Raw genomic sequence first — 7505 nt, 5'->3', positions numbered from 1 at the left:
ATTGCATAACCCCCAAAAGAAAAAATTTCGCCTCAAAATGGCCAAAAGTTGAAATACTCCCCCAAAGGAACAAATTTAACTCAAAATTGCCAAAAGTTCCAAAGGAACAATTTCGCTTTAAAATGGCCAAAAGTTGCAAAACCCCCCCAAAGGAACAATTTCACCTCAAAATAGTCAAAAGTTGCAATACCCCCCCAAAGGAACAATTTCGCTTCAAAATGGCCAAAAGTTGCAATACCCCCCCCAAAGGAACAAATTCGCCTCAAAATTGCTAAAAGTTGCAATACCCCCCTAAGGAACAATTTCGCCTCAAAATGGCCAAAAGTTGCAATACCCCCCTGAAAGGAACAAATTCGCCTCAAAGTTGCAAAAAATTGCATAACCCCCCAAAGGAACAATTTCGCCTCAAAATTGCCAAAAGTTGAAATACTCCCCCAAAGGAACAATTTTGACTCAAAATTGCCAAAAGTTGCAATACCCCCCCAAAGGAACAATTTCGCCTGAAAATGGCCAAAAGTTGCAATACCCTCCCAAAGGAACAGTTTCGCTTTAAAATGGCCAAAAGTTGCAATACCCCCCCAAAGGAACAATTTCGCCTCAAAATGGCCAAAAGTTGCAATACCCCCCAAAGGAACAATTTCGCCTCAAAATGGCCAAAAGTTGCAATACCCACTCCAAAGGAACAATTTTGAGTCAAAATGGCCAAAAGTTGCAATACCCACCCCAAAGGAACAATTTCGCCTCAAAATGGCCAAAAGTTGCAATACCCACTCCAAAGGAACAATTTTGACTCAAAACTGCCAAAAGTTGCAATACCCCCCCAAAGGATTAATTTCGCCTCAAAATGGCCAAAAGTTGCAATCCCCCCCAAAGGAACAGTTTCGCTTCAAAATGGCCAAAAGTTGCAATACCCCCCCAAAGGAACAATTTCGCCTCAAAATAGCCAAAAGTTGCAATACCCCCCCAAAGGAACAATTTCGCCTGAAAATGGCCAAAAATTGCAATACCCCCCAAAAGAACAATTTCGCCTGAAAATGGCCGAAAGTTGCAATACCCTCCCAAAGGAAGTTTCGCTTCAAAATAGCCAAAAGTTGCAATACCCCCCCTAAGGAACAATTTCGCCTCAAAATAGCCAAAAGTTGCAATACCCCCCCAAAGGAACAATTTCACCTCAAAATGGCCAAAAGTTGCAATACCCCCCTAAAAGAAGAATTTCACCTCAAAATAGCCAAAAGTTGGAATACCCCCCCAAAGGAACAATTTCGCCTCAAAATGGCCAAAAGTTGCAATACCCCCCTGAAAGGAACAACTTCGCCTCAAAATAGCCAAAAGTGTCAATACCCCCCCAAAGGAACAATTTCGCCTCAAAATGGCCAAAAGTTGCAATACCCCCCTAAAAGAAGAATTTCACCTCAAAATAGCCAAAAGTTGAATACTCCCCCAAAGAAACAATTTTGACTCAAAATTGCCAAAAGTTGCAATACCCCCCCAAAGGAACAATTTAACCTCAAAATGGCCAAAAGTTGCAATCCCCCCAAAGGAACAATTTCGCCTCAAAATGGCCAAAAGTTGCAATACCCCCCAAAAGGAGCAATTTCGCCTCAAAATGGCCAAAAGTTGCAATACCCCCCCAAAGGAACAATTTCGCCTCAAAATAGCCAAAAGTTGCAATACCCCCCCAAAGGAACAATTTCGCCTGAAAATGGCCAAAAATTGCAATACCCCCCAAAAGAACAATTTCGCCTGAAAATGGCCGAAAGTTGCAATACCCTCCCAAAGGAACAGTTTCGCTTCAAAATAGCCAAAAGTTGCAATACCCCCCCTAAGGAACAATTTCGCCTCAAAATAGCCAAAAGTTGCAATACCCCCCCAAAGGAACAATTTCGCCTCAAAATGGCCAAAAGTTGCAATACCCCCCTAAAAGAAGAATTTCACCTCAAAATAGCCAAAAGTTGGAATACCCCCCCAAAGGAACAATTTCGCCTCAAAATGGCCAAAAGTTGCAATACCCCCCTGAAAGGAACAACTTCGCCTCAAAATAGCCAAAAGTTGCAATACCCCCCCAAAGGAACAATTTCGCCTCAAAATGGCCAAAAGTTGCAATACCCCCCTAAAAGAAGAATTTCACCTCAAAATAGCCAAAAGTTGAATACTCCCCCAAAGAAACAATTTTGACTCAAAATTGCCAAAAGTTGCAATACCCCCCCAAAGGAACAATTTAACCTCAAAATGGCCAAAAGTTGCAATCCCCCCAAAGGAACAATTTCGCCTCAAAATGGCCAAAAGTTGCAATACCCCCCTAAGGAACAATTTCGCCTCAAAATGGCCAAAAGTTGAAATACCCCCCCAAAGGAACAAATTCGCCTCAAAATTGCCAAAAGTTGCAATACCCCCCCAAAGGAACAATTTCGCCTCAAAATGGCCAAAAGTTGCAATCCCCCCCAAAGGAACAATTTCGCCTGAAAATGGCCAAAAGTTGCAATACCCCCCAAAAGAACAATTTCGCCTCAAAATGGCCAAAAGTTGCAATACCCCCCTGAAAGGAACAAATTCGCCTGAAAATTGCAAAAAATTGCATAACCCCAAAAGAAAAAATTTCGCCTCAAAATGGCCAAAAGTTGAAACACTCCCCCAAAGGAACAAATTTAACTCAAAATTGCCAAAAGTTCCAAAGGAACAATTTCGCTTTAAAATGGCCAAAAGTTGCAAAACCCCCCCAAAGGAACAATTTCACCTCAAAATAGTCAAAAGTTGCAATACCCCCCCAAAGGAACAATTTCGCTTCAAAATGGCCAAAAGTTGCAATACCCCCCCAAAGGAACAAATTCGCCTCAAAATTGCTAAAAGTTGCAATAACCCCCTAAGGAACAATTTCGCCTCAAAATGGCCAAAAGTTGCAATACCCCCCTGAAAGGAACAAATTCGCCTCAAAGTTGCAAAAAATTGCATAACCCCCCAAAGGAACAATTTCGCCTCAAAATGGCCAAAAGTTGAAATACTCCCCCAAAGGAACAATTTTGACTCAAAATTGCCAAAAGTTGCAATACCCCCCCAAAGGAACAATTTCGCCTGAAAATGGCCAAAAGTTGCAATACCCTCCCAAAGGAACAGTTTCGCTTTAAAATGGCCAAAAGTTGCAATACCCCCCCAAAGGAACAATTTCGCCTCAAAATGGCCAAAAGTTGCAATACCCCCCCAAAGGAACAATTTCGCCTCAAAATGGCCAAAAGTTGCAATACCCACCCCAAAGGAACAGTTTCGCCTCAAAATAGCCAAAAGTTGCAATACCCACTCCAAAGGAACAATTTTGAGTCAAAATGGCCAAAAGTTGCAATACCCACCCCAAAGGAACAATTTCGCCTCAAAATGGCCAAAAGTTGCAATACCCACTCCAAAGGAACAATTTTGACTCAAAACTGCCAAAAGTTGCAATACCCCCCCAAAGGATCAATTTCGCCTCAAAATGGCCAAAAGTTGCAATCCCCCCCAAAGGAACAGTTTTGCTTCAAAATGGCCAAAAGTTGCAATACCCCCCCAAAGGAACAATTTCGCCTGAAAATGGCCAAAAGTTGCAATACCCTCCCAAAGGAACAATTTCGCCTCAAAATAGCCAAAAGTTGCAATACCCCCCCAAAGGAACAATTTCGCCTCAAAATGGCCAAAAGTGGCAATACCCCCCCAAAGGAGCAATTTCGCCTCAAAATGGCCAAAAGTTGCAATACCCCCCTGAAAGGAACAAATTCACCTCAAAATTGTAAAAAAATGCATAACCCCCAAAGGAAAAATTTCACGTCAAAATGGCCAAAAGTTGAAATACTCCCCCAAAGGAACAATTTTGACTCAAAATTGCCAAAAGTTGCAATACCCCCCAAAGGAACAATTTCGCCTGAAAATGGCCGAAAGTTGCAATACCCTCCCAAAGGAACAGTTTCGCTTCAAAATAGCCAAAAGTTGCAATACCCCCCCAAGGAACAATTTCGCCTCAAAATAGCCAAAAGTTGCAATACCCCCCCAAAGGAACAATTTCGCCTCAAAATGGCCAAAAGTTGCAATACCCCCCTAAAAGAAGAATTTCACCTCAAAATAGCCAAAAGTTGGAATACCCCCCCAAAGGAACAATTTCGCCTCAAAATGGCCAAAAGTTGCAATACCCCCCTGAAAGGAACAACTTCGCCTCAAAATAGCCAAAAGTTGCAATACCCCCCCAAAGGAACAATTTCGCCTCAAAATGGCCAAAAGTTGCAATACCCCCCTAAAAGAAGAATTTCACCTCAAAATAGCCAAAAGTTGAATACTCCCCCAAAGAAACAATTTTGACTCAAAATTGCCAAAAGTTGCAATACCCCCCAAAGGAACAATTTAACCTCAAAATGGCCAAAAGTTGCAATCCCCCCAAAGGAACAATTTCGCCTCAAAATGGCCAAAAGTTGCAATACCCCCCCAAAGGAGCAATTTCGCCTCAAAATGGCCAAAAGTTGCAATACCCCCCTGAAAGGAACAAATTCGCCTGAAAATTGCAAAAAATTGCATAACCCCCAAAAGAAAAAATTTTGCCTCAAAATGGCCAAAAGTTGAAATACTCCCCCAAAGGAACAAATTTAACTCAAAATTGCCAAAAGTTCCAAAGGAACAATTTCGCTTTAAAATGGCCAAAAGTTGCAAAACCCCCCCAAAGGAACAATTTCGCCTCAAAATAGCCAAAAGTTGCAATACCCCCCAAAGGAACAATTTCGCCTCAAAATGGCCAAAAGTTGCAATACCCCCCCAAAGGAACAAATTCGCCTCAAAATTGCCAAAAGTTGCAATACCCCCCTAAGGAACAATTTCGCCTCAAAATGGCCAAAAGGTGCAATACCCCCCTGAAAGGAACAAATTCGCCTCAAAATTTCAAAAAATTGCATAACCCCCCAAAGGAACAATTTCGCCTCAAAATGGCCAAAAGTTGAAATACCCCCCCAAAGGAACAAATTCGCCTCAAAATTGCCAAAAGTTGCAATACCCCCCCAAAGGAGCAATTTCGCCTCAAAATGGCCAAAAGTTGCAATACCCCCCTGAAAGGAACAAATTCGCCTCAAAATTGCAAAAAATTACAATATCCCCCAAAGGAACAATTTCACCTCAAAATGGCCAAAAGTTGCAATACCCCCCTGAAAGGAACAAATTCGCCTCCAAATTGCAAAAAATTGCATAACCCCCCAAAGGAACAATTTCGCCTCAAAATGGCCAAAAGTTGAAATACTCCCACAAAGGAACAATTTTGACTCAAAACTGCCAAAAGTTGCAATACCCCCCCAAAGGAACAATTTCGCCTGAAAATGGCCAAAAGTTGCAATACCCCCCAAAGGAACAATTTCGCCTGAAAATGGCAAAAAGTTGCAATACCCCCCAAAGGAACAATTTCGCTTTAAAATGGCCAAAAGTTGCAATACCCCCCCAAAAGAAGAATTTCACCTCAAAATAGCCAAAAGTTGGCATACCCCCCCAAAGGAACAATTTCGCCTCAAAATGGCCAAAAGTTGCAATACCCCCCAAAGGAACAATTTCGCCTCAAAATGGCCAAAAGTTGCAATACCCCCCTGAAAGGAACAAATTCACCTCAAAATTGTAAAAAATTGCATAACCCCCCAAAGGAACAATTTCGCCTCAAAATGGCCAAAAGTTGCAATACTCCCCCAAATGAACACTTTCACCTCAAAATGGCTAAAAGTTGCAATACCCCCCCCCCAAAGGAGCAATTTCGCCTCAAAATGGCCAAAAGTTGCAATACCCCTCTGAAAGGAACAAATTCACCTCAAAATTGTAAAAAAATGCATAACCCCCCAAAGGAACAATTTCACGTCAAAATGGCCAAAAGTTGAAATACTTCCCCAAAGGAACAATTTTGACTCAAAATTGCCAAAAGTTGCAATACCCCCCAAAGGAACAATTTAGCCTGAAAATGGCCGAAAGTTGCAATACCCTCCCAATGGAACAGTTTCGCTTCAAAATAGCCAAAAGTTGCAATACCCCCCCAAAGGAACAATGTCGCCTCAAAATAGCCAAAAGTTGCAAAACCCCACCAAAGGAGCAATTTCGCCTCAAAATGGCCAAAAGTTGCAATACCCCCCTGAAAGGAACAAATTCGCCTCCAAATTGCAAAAAATTGCATAACCCCCCAAAGGAACAATTTCGCCTTAAAATGGCCAAAAGTTGCAATACCCCCCCAAAGGAGCAATTTCGCCTCAAAATGGCCAAAAGTTGCAATACCCCCTTGAAAGGAACAAATTCGCCTACAAATTGCAAAAAATTGCATAACCCCCCAAAGGAACAATTTCGCCTGAAAATGGCCAAAAGTTGCAATACCCCCCCAAAGGAGCAATTTCGCCTCAAAATGGCCAAAAGTTGCAATACCCCCCTGAAAGGAACAAATTCGCCTCAAAATTGCAAAAAATTGCAATACCCCCCAAAGGAACAATTTCGCCTCAAAATGGCCAAAAGTTGCAATAACCCCCTGAAAGGAACAAATTCGCCTCCAAATTGCAAAAAATTGCATAACCCCCCAAAGGAACAATTTCGCCTCAAAATGGCCAAAAGTTGAAATACTCCCACAAAGGAACAATTTTGACTCAAAACTGCCAAAAGTTGCAATACCCCCCCAAAGGAACAATTTCGCCTGAAAATGGCCAAAAGTTGCAATACCCCCCAAAGGAACAATTTCGCCTCAAAATGGCCAAAAGTTACAATACCCCCCCAAGGAGCAATTTCTCCTCAAAATGGCCAAAAGTTGCAATACCCCCCTGAAAGGAACAAATTCGCCTCAAAATTGCAAAAAATTGCATAACCCCCCAAAGGAACAATTTCGCCTCAAAATGGCCAAAAGTTGAAATACTCCCCCAAAGGAACAATTTTGACTCAAAATTGCCAAAAGTTGCAATACCCCCCAAAGGAACAATTTAGCCTGAAAATGGCCGAAAGTTGCAATACCCTCCCAATGGAACAGTTTCGCTTCAAAACAGCCAAAAGTTGCAATACCCCCCCAAAGGAACAATGTCGCCTCAAAATAGCCAAAAGTTGCAATACCCCCCCAAAGGAACAATTTTGCCTCAAAATGGCCAAAAGTTGCAATACCCTCCCAATGGAACAGTTTCGCTTCAAAATAGCCAAAAGTTGCAATACCCCCCCAAAGGAACAATGTCGCCTCAAAATAGCCAAAAGTTGCAATACCCCCCTAAAGGAACAATTTCGCCTCAAAATGGCCAAAAGTTGCAATACCCCCCCAAATGAAGAATTTCACCTCAACATAGTCAAAAGTTGGAATACCCCCCCAAAGGAACAATTTCGCCTCAAAATGGCCAAAAGTTGCAATACCCCCCTGAAAGGAACAAATTCACATCAAAATTGTTAAAAATTGCATAACCCCCCAAAGGAACAATTTCGCCTGAAAATGGCCAAAAGTTGCAATACCCCCCAAAAGAACAATTTCGCCTCAAAATGGCCAAAAGTTGCAATACCCCCCCAAAGGAGCA

This window comes from Anomaloglossus baeobatrachus, unplaced genomic scaffold (assembly GCF_048569485.1).
Source record: "Anomaloglossus baeobatrachus isolate aAnoBae1 unplaced genomic scaffold, aAnoBae1.hap1 Scaffold_31, whole genome shotgun sequence".
Taxonomy (NCBI): Eukaryota; Metazoa; Chordata; class Amphibia; order Anura; family Aromobatidae; genus Anomaloglossus; species Anomaloglossus baeobatrachus.
This window is presented reverse-complemented; position numbering follows the sequence as displayed.